At 37.5% G+C, this 12305-nt stretch overlaps 1 long non-coding RNA gene across 4 annotated transcripts in view; it reads right to left on the reverse strand.

Moving 5' to 3' along the window:
• Positions 1 to 7001, reverse strand: part of LOC109249452 (uncharacterized) — a 109526-nt gene extending 102525 nt beyond the window's left edge. For all 4 annotated transcript variants that reach the window (XR_008423064.1, XR_002072585.2, XR_008423063.1 and 1 more), the window contains exon 1: positions 6893 to 7001. This is a non-coding gene — a long non-coding RNA (uncharacterized LOC109249452). The remainder of the gene's footprint in view (positions 1 to 6892) is intronic.
• Positions 7002 to 12305: the final 5304 nt, after the last annotated feature.

Below are 12305 nucleotides of genomic sequence, written 5' to 3' on the forward strand. Positions count from 1 at the left end.
AATTACAATTACTTAATAGTAAAAAGAGTAAGAATAATGAAACTCTGAATATTAATCTAATTAGAATTACAGCATGACTATATTAGGATGAAAGGACAGGAAAAGTTGGATGGAGGGGAAGGCAGTGGGGGAGGAAGTGAGATAAATCCTCATCTTTAAGAGTGGGAAGTCACCAGGCAAATACCTAAAACTCAAAAATTAAAAAACAAAAATAAAGTATACTACTTAGAAATATGGAAACAGTCCCGAAGGCAGTCCTGAAATCAGCTAAGAGAGTTCACATGGTGGGGGAGATATGTTAAAGACTGTTCTTTGCCTTGACAAATCTTATAAGCTGGTGCCTGAAAGCCTACGCATGTAACACTTTAACGAAAACTTAACATCTAAAAAGTTCTGAGGATTTTTGTTTGCCTGCTTTATAACGTTAAGGTAAACCTCATCTACCACTCCAAAAAAAAAAAAAAAAAAATCAGTATGATATACATTTCTCGTGAATATTTTGTGAAATAGATTCCCTTTGTGGAATTCTTGGTACAAGGGTGGCACCAGCAAGCTAGCAACTTTCAATGATAGGCCACCCACATAGGGTTTGCTTTCATATATATCTTTTATGATATATATATCTTTCACATACATCTTTTATGTATTCACCTTGAATATACATATCTTTCATATACATCTTTTATGTATTCACCTTAAATACAGTTTTTATATGTATTAAAATTCCAGCACAGACCTTCAATAACTTAGCTAATCAATAATTTTGAGGGTCCACGCTGATTTTAGCTAACTTTTTAAATTGCCACATATTGACCAATAGCCTATGTTATTAAGTCATACATAATGTAACTACAGCAATGTAAAATATCTTAATCTCACAACATTATCAGCTCTTTTATTAGATTTACTAGATATTTCCTACCACATGTCGTCATTTAAAAACCCTGTTAGGGAACCTGGGTAGCTCAATTGGTTAAGTGCCAGACTTTTGATCTTGGCTCAGGTCATGATTTCAGTGTTCATGAGATTGAGCCCTGCATCGGGCTCTGCACTGACAGCGTGGAGCCTGCTGGGGATTCTCTCTCTCCCTCTCTCTCTCTGCTCCTCCCCCACTTGCATTCATGCTCTCGGCTCACTCTCAAAATAAATAAACATAAAAAAGAAAAGAGGGGCGGCACCTGGATGGCTCAGTAGGTTGAGCATCTGACTTTGGCTCCAGTCACCATCCTCCACTTGTGAGTTCAAGCCCCATGTCAGGCCTGTGTTGACAGCTCAGAGCCTGGAGTCTGCTTCGGATTCTGTGTCCCTCTCTCTCTCGGCCCCTCCCTTGCTCATGCTCTGTCTCTCTCTTTCTCTCTCTCTCTCTCAAGAATAAAATATTTTTAAAAATTTAAGAAAAAAAAACCTTTAAAAACAAGCCGTTACCACCTGTTGGGGAATACTCTGGTAACCAAATTTAAGGATGCACTAACAGGGAAGGGAAGGTAGAGGGGAGGGGTAGCAGGAGGCTGAAGGTAAGGAGGAGGGCTGGACCACTTTGCCAAGTCAGCCTGTGCAACTGATGCATGAAAATGATCAATTTCACACGAATTACCAGTTTTTGTTCTCCTTATAATTTACAGCTACTTATCCCCATTCTTGTCACATTTATAAATCATCTCTCCATATTCAACCTTTGTGTTTTCCCCATGTTCTGTTCTATCTAACATGAAAGTCAATCATATTTCAGTTAAAAATTTACTTCATTCAGCCTCATTCTTCAGAACATTAAATTTTTTCTCCCTAAATTAATCTCCCTACTATAATTTGTGCACACACCCTTTTAAGAGAAAAAATATATAATAGCTTATTTTTTATTGCCTGCATTGTGTACCTTTCTCTCTTACTATCTTTCTGCCTCCTGAGCATCTCTCTGTAAATGTATAGGCTCCTTTCTTGCTGTGGGAGGCCGGACCCCAGTGCCAGGCTGAGACCGGCTCGAGCAACGGCTCCCTGTTGACTCAGCCAACCCGGTGGTTCCCCCTCCCATTCCCCCACTTGCAAAGGCATACGAAAGCCTTGTCAAGGCTGAGAAAGTTAATTCCTGAAGCCTGTGGTCTGTGGGTGTTGGCAGTAATGTTATCCCCCTTTTCTACCCCGGGTCAAATAGAAACAAACATGGGAACTGTGTTTTGCTAGCAATCTATCAACAAGGTCTTGCTGTGACCCGTTTAGAAAGTTCACAAGGTACACAGAACTAAATGTTTTGGCTGGCAGTGATCATGTGAAACCTGTTTATTCTTAGAATTACCTGATCCATAAGAGTCTTATAAAAGATTGTGTACAGTAACATAAAGCCATCACTTGGGCCATCAGCCCAGGGGACCCTCCTGTTCCCAAACTGTCTTCTCTTCTCTTTTTTTTCCTCACATTCCCCTACCCTCAGGACCCTGATCTCGGTGTTTGTTGCGCTGGTCACAACATCTTGCCAATTAAAATCAGCAGGAGTATCAGTGATCTGTCCTAGCCTATGCTGCAAAGTTATTTACTGAAAGTACACTGGTAACTAGAATTTATCTAACAAGAATGATCTCACCAAGGAAGTCATATATTTATTTACACACACACACACACACACACACACACACACACACACACAAATAAGAAATAAAGCATTCAAATTTTTCTCCCTAATCCAAGCAAAAAAGGAAAAAAAAAGTGAACAAAAGTCCCAGCCAAATCATCAAGCTTTTTTTTCTGGACTAACTTTGTGCTAATACACAAGGATCCAAGACCTTGGATTTCACCATGAATATAGCTTTACATGGCTTAAGTTGTATTCCAACAGACTGCAAGATAAATTAAAAAAATAGGAATGAAATAAACAAAAGATACCAAAGTCCCTATTTCCTACCTCTGCTGAATGGTATGCTTAAATCCCATGAAAAGTGCATGCAAACCGTGTACATGTGAATGCATGCATTGTACTTGGAAGATGTATCATAGCCTTTACGATCTTTTTAGGTTCTCATTCTACTACTCCACATGGATTGAAAATTACTGGCTTAATATAAAAATAATTACATTGAGCATTAAAACTAATTTAGATGTAACATTAAGTTAAAATAGTCATCATAGAGAGGATACTAAAGTGACCACAAAAGACAAAACTGTTCTTAAAAAAATTTTTAATAAAAAAACCTGGTACTAATTATTTAACAGGTTGTACATATATTTTATGTACTTTTCTATAATTATGGTATATTTCACCCCCTCAAAAATGCTTTTTTAAAAAAACATACATCCAGACAGAAAGAGAAACCAGTTCCTGAATAATAAGACTAGAAATTGAAAACAAAAGGATTAGACAAATAAAAGCATGATAGATGTGTTCCTATACATAGGAATGAGTTTAAAGGGTGATTTTATTATTGACTTTATAAATCAAGAAATGCATGTTTAAGTATATATTTAACAAACAAAAATAAATGTCTATTATTGAAATCACCACACAAGATGAAAAAAAAACCCCACAAAATATAGTGTGCATTCAAAAGAGAAGGAGGAAAGCAGGGGGAGACCAGAAAAAAAGAGAACAAAGGAAATAAGAAAGGCCGAGTTTACACACACACACACACACCAAAACAATCACATGAAGATTAAAAGAACTCTCCTCTTGGGACAAAAGGGAATTTAAAATTACTATTTACAAACTACATTAAAAACATATGGAACCTGATCAAAACTGTACTCAAAAGGGAACTCTTACACTTAAACACTTTCATTAGTTTAAAAGAAAGTAAATAAATAATAACTCAAAAAGGCAAGAAACGCAAAAGAAAACAAAACAAAGAGGATCTTCTAGAAAACGACAAGAAAAAAAAAAGGCCAAAATTGAAGTTAATGAATTAGAAAACAGAGTGTTTGTAGAATTAACAACATATATCCAAATATGTCCTAGTGATTCGTGTTGTAAGAGGAAAATAAACAAAAATGTGAAGAAATGTGGGGAAATGTGAAGAAGGATATAAGTTTCTGTTGTATATTTTTCTTCTTTCTTTTTTTTTGAATTTTTTAAACATTTATTTATTTTTGAGAGGCAGAGCATGAGCAGGGGAGGAGCAGAGATAGAGAGAGACACAGAATCTGAAGCAGGCTCCAGACTCTGAGCTGTCAGCACAGAGCCTGATGTGAGGCTCGAACTCACAAATCACAAGATCATGACCTTGGCCAAAGTTGGACGCCCAACCGACTGAGCCACCCAGGCGGCCCCATCTTTCTTTCTTTTTTAAACAACCTTTTAAAAATGTGTAAAATCATTATTAGCTAAAGGGCAGTACAAAAACAGGCCCACTGGATTGGCCCAGGACCTACAGTTTGCCAATCCCTATTTGACCTATGAATTCAAGAATGGTTGAATATTAAGAAATATGTTCGTTTTATGCAAGGCATCAGCAAAAAAGAGAATTCTTTAAGACCATGAATGTATCCAATGAAATCCATCATCCATTCCTGTTGAGAATTCTTCAGAAACTAGAACCAGAATGATAATTCATTAATATGAGAAAGATTTCCTCCCCTAAATCAAAAGCCAACATCATACATAAAATGCTAGAGGATGTTCTCTACAACCATTACCATTTTATAATATTTGAAAATTGTAACAAATACAAAAAGAAAGATGAAACAGAAATAAGAATTATATTAATAGTAGGGAAAAGAAAACATGTCATTATATTATATTTATGGACACATAAATATTATGCCCACATTATATTTGTGGACAATATAGTGATATCCCTAGTTATCTAACAGTTTATTTTAGAGTCTATAGAGTTCCCTTCATTTTTGGAAACTTCTCCCTTTTTTCTGGAAAATGACCCTGTGCTCTACCATTTTGTCCCAGTGGTCATTAAAAGAGTGTTCAGGTTAGTACAATAGGACTCTACCCTCTGACAATAGCTGACTGATGGAGGCAAACTCTTAGCCTGAGCTGGGCTAAGCAAAGCCCCTTCCCTAGCTATTTGGACTTGACCCTGCCTTCATCTTTCTCTGAATACCTAAACTGTGTTAGTGAACCCTTGGAGTAGCTGGTAGCCATGCTTTACTGAGAAGCAGGAAAGAATGGTATGCAGAGAGAAGGACAAAGAGGATATACAGAGAGAAGTGCGGACAAGACATGGAAAACAGTATCCTGATCACATTCAGCCCCTGGTTCCAGTGCATACCTGAGACTCTTTCATGTTCTTAGACTCCATGAAGCATTTTTTAAACCTTATAATAAATTTCCATTTTGTTTATGTTAATTCAAGTTCTTATTTCTGTTATTTGCATCAGAAAATGTTTTAATTTGTGCACCTAGAAAGTTTAATTGCTGAAAACCATTTTTTAAATTTTGAAAAATCAAACTTACAAAAAGGTTGAGACCATAGTACAAAAAAACCTTTTTGTAAGTTTTTTTTGTAAGTTTCTTTTGTAAGCTAAAGCCATTTGAGAACAGTTGTTATTATGATAATCCCCACCCCTGAATACTCTGGCAAATATTTTTTCTAAGCGAGGACATTTTCTAACATAAAAACAATATAACTGCGAAAGCCTCCACCACCCCTCTATATAGACACTGACCTTGCTCTATCAGCCTAGTGGCTTTAAGATAGAAGTTTTCAGCAACAGAAGAATAAGAACTATCATTTTTTTTAAATATTAAAAATGTATCTGGATGCAAGATAAATGAGACTTTTGTGTTTGAGTTTTTAATGGCATGTGATTTACCATTAGGGAATACAATTTGCAAGTACAAATTTCATAGAGATGGCTACCAGAAAAAAAAAAAATGCTATTGCATGTCAAAAACTTTCTGCTCTGATATTTTTCTCACTGAAATATTGTTTTATAACACAATTTATGATATTTGTAATGTTCTTGGAAATACATTATAAATATTAAAATGGGAGTCATTATGTGTAAATATTGGTGCCTTTCCTAAATATCAGCAAAAATCAGAAAACAATTCTAATTCATGTCTGACTTTTGAACTCCAAACCCATTTTACCAACTGCCTACTTAATATAGCAATCTGTATTTCTTACAATCATTTCACACTTAATACATGCAAAACTAAACTTTTGATTTATAATGCAACATACATGTTTTCTGTTCTCTCAGAATGCTCCCCACCTCGGCCCAGAAACTCTCAAAGCCATCCTTAATTCTTCCCCTTTCTTAAATTCCCCCAATAGCCCATCAGGAACATTTTACTCCCCAAATACACTGCAAATCTGCCCACTTCTCTCCCCCCGCCAACTATTCTACTACCATCATCCATGAACCATCCAAATTGGCTCCACCATCTCCACCATCTCCATGAACACCAAAATGGTGGCCACACTGGCTCTCCACCTCTACTTTTTTTTAAGTTTTTTATTTATTTATTTTTGAGAAAAAGAGAGAGAGCACAAGCAGGAAAGGAGCAGAGAGGGAGACACGGAATCCAAGGCAGGCTCCAGGCTCTGAGCTGTCAGTACAGAGCCAGACACAGGGTTTGAACCCATGAACCACGAGATAGATCATGACCTGAGCCGAAGTTGGCCGCTTAACCAACTGAGCCACCCAGGTGCCCCTACTCTTTCTATCTCTCCAATCCATCCTTTACAACAAAGTGATCTTTGTAACACACGAAGTGAATCAGGTTGTTTTCATTTATTAATAATAATAAATGAAGAAACAGGAAGTTGTACCATTTTTAAACAATAGGTCAAAAGCTATCTTTTTTTTTTTCAGAGAAAATACGTTCAATCTTATTTGGGTGCTTTCTAGAATACCCGAAATATTGAGACTATTCTTGCCACCACACTACCCCTCACTAGACAAACATGCATTGGATTCCAGTCTCCTGCAACCCTAGGCACCTGACATGTGCCAAGGAAAAATTTAGAGACGTAGTTATCTGCATGCAATTCATTCATACGAGGGAAACACCATCCATAGTCTGTGGTCATCAGACAAAGGCAAAGACAAGATTTATAGGAGAGGGGAGAGACAGGACAGAAGGTAACTGCAGTGGACAAGATGAATCATACTTTACACTTTCCAAATAAATTGATTAGTTAGAAAATAACAAATAGTTTAAGTAATCCGTCCTTGAGCAAGTTGACTAGGGTATTCGAAAACAAACAACTGCAGTTGTTTCTGGGCTTTCCAAAACCATAGGCCTTGAACCCTGCAGTGTAAGTGACAGACTGCCAATGTCCTTCCCGAAGACCTCCATCTTGATTATGTCAGGTCTCACCAATTCTCTCTTCTCTGATACAAGGATAATTTTAAAAGTCACTTTAATATTTTTCAAAGAGCTGAATCAAACAAGGGTTTTTTAAGTCTAACAGTTTTGCCCTCGGATTATATTTGTAGTAATAATGTTTTCTTCTAATTTGACAAAGATTATACAATCACCGCAATACATCCTACTCTCCTTCAGCTGGAGTTTGGTTGAGCATTTACCTCCACCACGATGGTGCCTTACCATCTCCACCTGTGAAAATCTGCTCTGCTCTGCTCTCCGAGCTTCTCAGAACTTCTTTGTCAGTTTCAAGGGCATGGTCTCTTTCCCACTTCTCCTTGATTGCACCACAGGGATAATACAAATAACTGCCTGGACCTTAGACAGAAATCCATCTGAGCTCAGTGGAAACCTTAAAACCAGAAACACTGCCAAGATATGGATGAGATCTGAAGCAGGTGGCTCCTTGGCAAAGCCAACATGAGGGACTCCCTACTGCAGCTCAGGCCTGCAGTCCTGGGACCCAAAGTCAGCCATGGCTATAAAGCAGCCCTGGAAAGGAAATGTTTCCTCTCTGGTCCATTCCTATAAGACATGAGGATTTCAGGGCTGCTTACCAGTAGTTAAATCCATGAATATACCATGTAACTTCCCAAGTCAACTTACCTAGTTATCTGAATCTCACAGTAGACAGGAAGCTGCTGAGGGCAGAGGTACTGTGTTGTTCTCTTTGGTCTCTCTTAGTACAATGCACAAATGGGTGCTCAAGAACTGTGGCTGATTTAATTGTCTTAACTGCAACTTAACACCTCCATTTGGAAATCTATTATGCATTTTTTATGACAGTGGCATCACATTATAGTTTTATATAATTACTACACTATCCATGACAAAACAGGCTCTTAATTTCCATTGCATTAGACTGCTTCTGTCCTAGGATTTAGTTTTATCTAAACAGTACCACCATATCAAGCCAAATGCCTAGAATTTATCCATAATGCTTATCTTTCCTTCATATCCTATATCCATCCATTCATCCTAAGTCCTTGTAGACTTCTCCCTCCAAAATACATACCAAATCAAACTATTTCTCTTCATCTTCACTGCTCCATCTTGGTTCCTGTTTATATCTTATCTGAACTACTACACTGACCCCCTAACTACTCTTTCCCTCTTCAACCCATTTTCCAACACTGTAGCCAGATTGGTCTTTATGAGACCTCTTCCTACTTAAAATCTTCCAGTGACTTCTCTCTAATTTTAGGATAAATTCCAAACTCTGAACATAAGCTACAAGGTCCTAAGTGATCTGGTCATTTCCTACTCTTCCTCCTTGACTTTGTCCATTCTCCAACCACTTGATGGATTCATGCCACATTAGTCTTTCTTCTATTCCTTGAATTTACCAAGTTTCTTCCTGCCCCAGGGCCTTGGCACTTGTTTCCTCTGCTTGGGACATTCGTCTCTCAGATATTCACATGTGCAGCTTCTTCTTGTCAGGATTTCAACTCAAACCTGCCCTCCTCTGAGAAGTCTTTTTTGGCAACCTCCCTCCTAGCACTTTTTAAAATCAGTACCCTGTTTGAGGCACCTGGCTGGCTCAGTCAATAGAACATGTAACTCTCTATCTCACCCACATTGGGTGAGATTTAAGTAGAGATTACTTTAAAAAATAATAGTACCCTGTTTTATTTCTTATACAATGTTTAAATACCTGAAATTGTTTTGTCTTCCTGTTGTCTTTTGCTTCCCTCCATTAGAGTATGAGCTCTATTGGGGTGCCTGGGTGACTCAGTCAGTTAAGCGTCCAACTTCAGCTCAGGTCATGATCTGTGTTCATGGGTTCCAGCCCCATGTCGGGCTCTGTGCTGACAGCTCAGAGCCTGGAGCCTGCTTCAGATTCTGTCTCCCTCTCTCTCTGCGCCTCCCCCATTTGTTCTCTCTCTCTCAAAAGTAAATAAAAACATTTAAAAAATTAAAAAAAAAAAAAAAAAGAATATGAGCTCCATGAAAGCAAGACCCTTTCTGGCTGGTTTACCACCATCTCCCTGGATCCTAGGATAGGCCTGGTACATGATAACTCTTTAATAAGCATCTCTTGAAGACATAAAGGAATGAACTCCAATTGTAAATATCTGTAATTTATCAACAAAAGTTCACATATTTCTGTGGAAATTTTCAATGAAAAGGAACAAAGTTATCCAGAATATCAGAATATATCCAGAATATATGTTTTTAAATGGGCTTGAGATCAGCAATTAGAACTTAATATGAATTCAAAAAAGCACAGTAGCAAGAGACAAGTTGATCCTGGCTTCCGAAAATCAATAAAGGTGAGTATGAAGTTTAAGAATCATTGCCTTGAAAGCCGCAATTAAGCAAATTAACCCCAGGTACAATTAAAAAGATTTGTGGCTTTGGTCTATCTGCCATTACGACATTCGAGTTAAGAAGGAATTTATTGCCATTAAACACACAGCAATAGCAACAGAAAAGGTGAAACAGCCCAGGGATCATCTCGTATCTTATCTTCTATTTCTCTTTAAAAAAATATACCCTTTTACTGAATCCTTGTTCCCTTTATATATGTTATATAGTAGAATTCCCTGAAAGATGCATAACTTTAGAACTCTCTACCTTGTATGGAGTTCTTAAAGAAGATCAACAGTACATACCATAATGTATATCCTACAACAGTGCATATTACTGATCTAAAAGCCTATTTGCCATGTAGTATGGGCTTTGGCTCCTAAATGAAAGTTGATAAAAATCTTCTCACCATAGAGTATCTTTTCCCAGTTTCCACGTATCCACATTCTTTCCACATTCCGAAGGCCTCCCCTGACCACACCCATCCACAGTGGCAGCTCCCACCTCCAACTCTCCTGACTCAGCTGGTTCAAAATTGTTCCTTACCACTTGCTGAGCCAAATATAACAAGCACTTTGGGTAAACAAACATTTATTCAGTCTCGCAATGGGGTCATCAGAAAAAGCTTGGAACAAGCACAGTTGTGCAAGAATGTTTATTATCTGTATTGCCTAGGCAAAAGGATAAATAGGGGCTGAAGTTCATCCAGCTCAATTTGCCAATTAGGTGCTTCCTAAACCATGTGTTCATGGGGCTGCATATGTACAACTGAGTTACTTTCTAATTCAAGTAAAAATGTACCATGTGGGGTGTATGGGTGTCTCGGTCAGTTAAGTGTCCTACTCTTGATTTCATCTCAGGTCTTCATCTTGGGGTTGTGAGTTTAAGCCCTGCATTGGGCTCTACCCCAGGCATGAAGCCTACTTAAAAAAAAAAAAAAAATGTGCCATGTGGATTAATGCTGACCTTGATCATCTTCTTAAGAACAAAATTCTTCAACTCTCCTAAGACCTGTAGAACAAGGACGTGGTCTCTCCTCTCAGACCAAAGTTGTTTTTTTTTTCTTTTTTTCATTTAAAAGAGATGGAAATCACAGGATATGATTGTCAGAGACTGGTCCAAAGGGCTTTTATGGTCCCTTCATTCCCAAAAAGATTCCCACCATTGCATAACTTCTCCTCAACAAATTTGTCACTCCATAGGGACCCAGGGTTCTACATGAAAACCTCAACCTCACTCCAACAGAGTTGTCTGCTACTGCCTCACACATAATAAATTATCAATAAATATCTGCTGAGGAATGATTGAAGAATGAAAGAATGAATGAATGAATCAATCAATCAATCAATTTTCCAGCCTTGCTAAATGCTGCCAATATCTTTATGAAGCAGGTGAGCAAGGCAGATGAATGGCAGATCATTCATTTTATATCAATCATGCTAATAAATGCTTTGTCTCAACTTCCTGTGATTGACAGTAACACTCTAAGACATGAATTCCATCTGGCCTGGGTACCTATGAAGTCTCTGTAAAATAGAGAATTTGATTTATGAGGGTTGCCTGCAATTATAATCAGGCTGAAAATGTTGAGAAGTATGAAATACGCACTACATTTCTGGTCCATGAAATTCCACAGAAGCTTGGAATGAAGAGCATTATTCAAAGATAACAGTCGCCTTGTAATGATGTATTACATTGGCTAGACTGGACCTGTGAATTTTCTATCAATGAATCCACTTAGCTCAACTTAATTCAAATTGTCCAGCAAATTGAAGACGTTGTTGAAGGAGGGGAGAGAAAAGGAATTAATGGTCCTAATCAAATCTTCAAAGACCTAAAATAGCCTAGCTGAGGGCCCAAGACATACCTTTGACACTGGAACTGTCAAATGCAGGACTGCCCAGCGTAGGACTGGGCAATGAAAGTGGGGTTGCCCATCAGACAAGTTGGAGGGCCAAAGCATCAGAGACAGAAAATCCAAGTGGTCAAATGCAAAAGAACAAACCCATGAGGCAGTGTGAAACAAAGCCAACAGGAACCAATAACTTAAAGCCTTCATTATAATCTTCCTTCAGGTAAAAGTGAATACTTCTGGAATGAAAATAAAGATAAGTGTTGCCAGCAAAGAGAAACTCATAAAACAAGTCAAATAGAAATTTGAGAAAGAAAAAAAAAAATAGAATGCCTAAAAGAAAAAAAATCTACTAGGTAGCCTCAATAACCATGTAGATGACAGAGAGAAGAATCAGTTAATTTGAAAATAGATTAATAGAAATGATCCAATCTGAAGAATAGACAGAAAAAGCCTCAATAACCATGTAGATGACAGAGAGAAGAATCAGTTAATTTGAAAACAGATTAATAGAAATGATCCAATCTGAAGAATAGACAGAAAAAGGATTAAAACATAAACAGTCACAGAGACCTATGGGACAATATCAATCTCATTGGAGTCCCTAAAGAAGAGGAGGAAGATATTGTCACAGACAAAATATCTGAAGAAATAAGGACTAAAAATAAAGACATATATTTATAAATTTAAAAAGTCTGGTCAGCCCCAAACGAAATAAACTCAAAGAACACCATGCTTATACACATCAAAACCAAACTGCTAAAGAACAAAGATAAAGAAGAACAAAGATAAAGAAAAGTCTTGAAAGCAGCCACAACAAAATGATAC

Source organism: Panthera pardus, unplaced genomic scaffold, assembly GCF_024362965.1.
Source record: "Panthera pardus isolate Hobbes unplaced genomic scaffold, ASM2436296v1 HiC_scaffold_17, whole genome shotgun sequence".
Classification (NCBI taxonomy): Eukaryota; Metazoa; Chordata; class Mammalia; order Carnivora; family Felidae; genus Panthera; species Panthera pardus.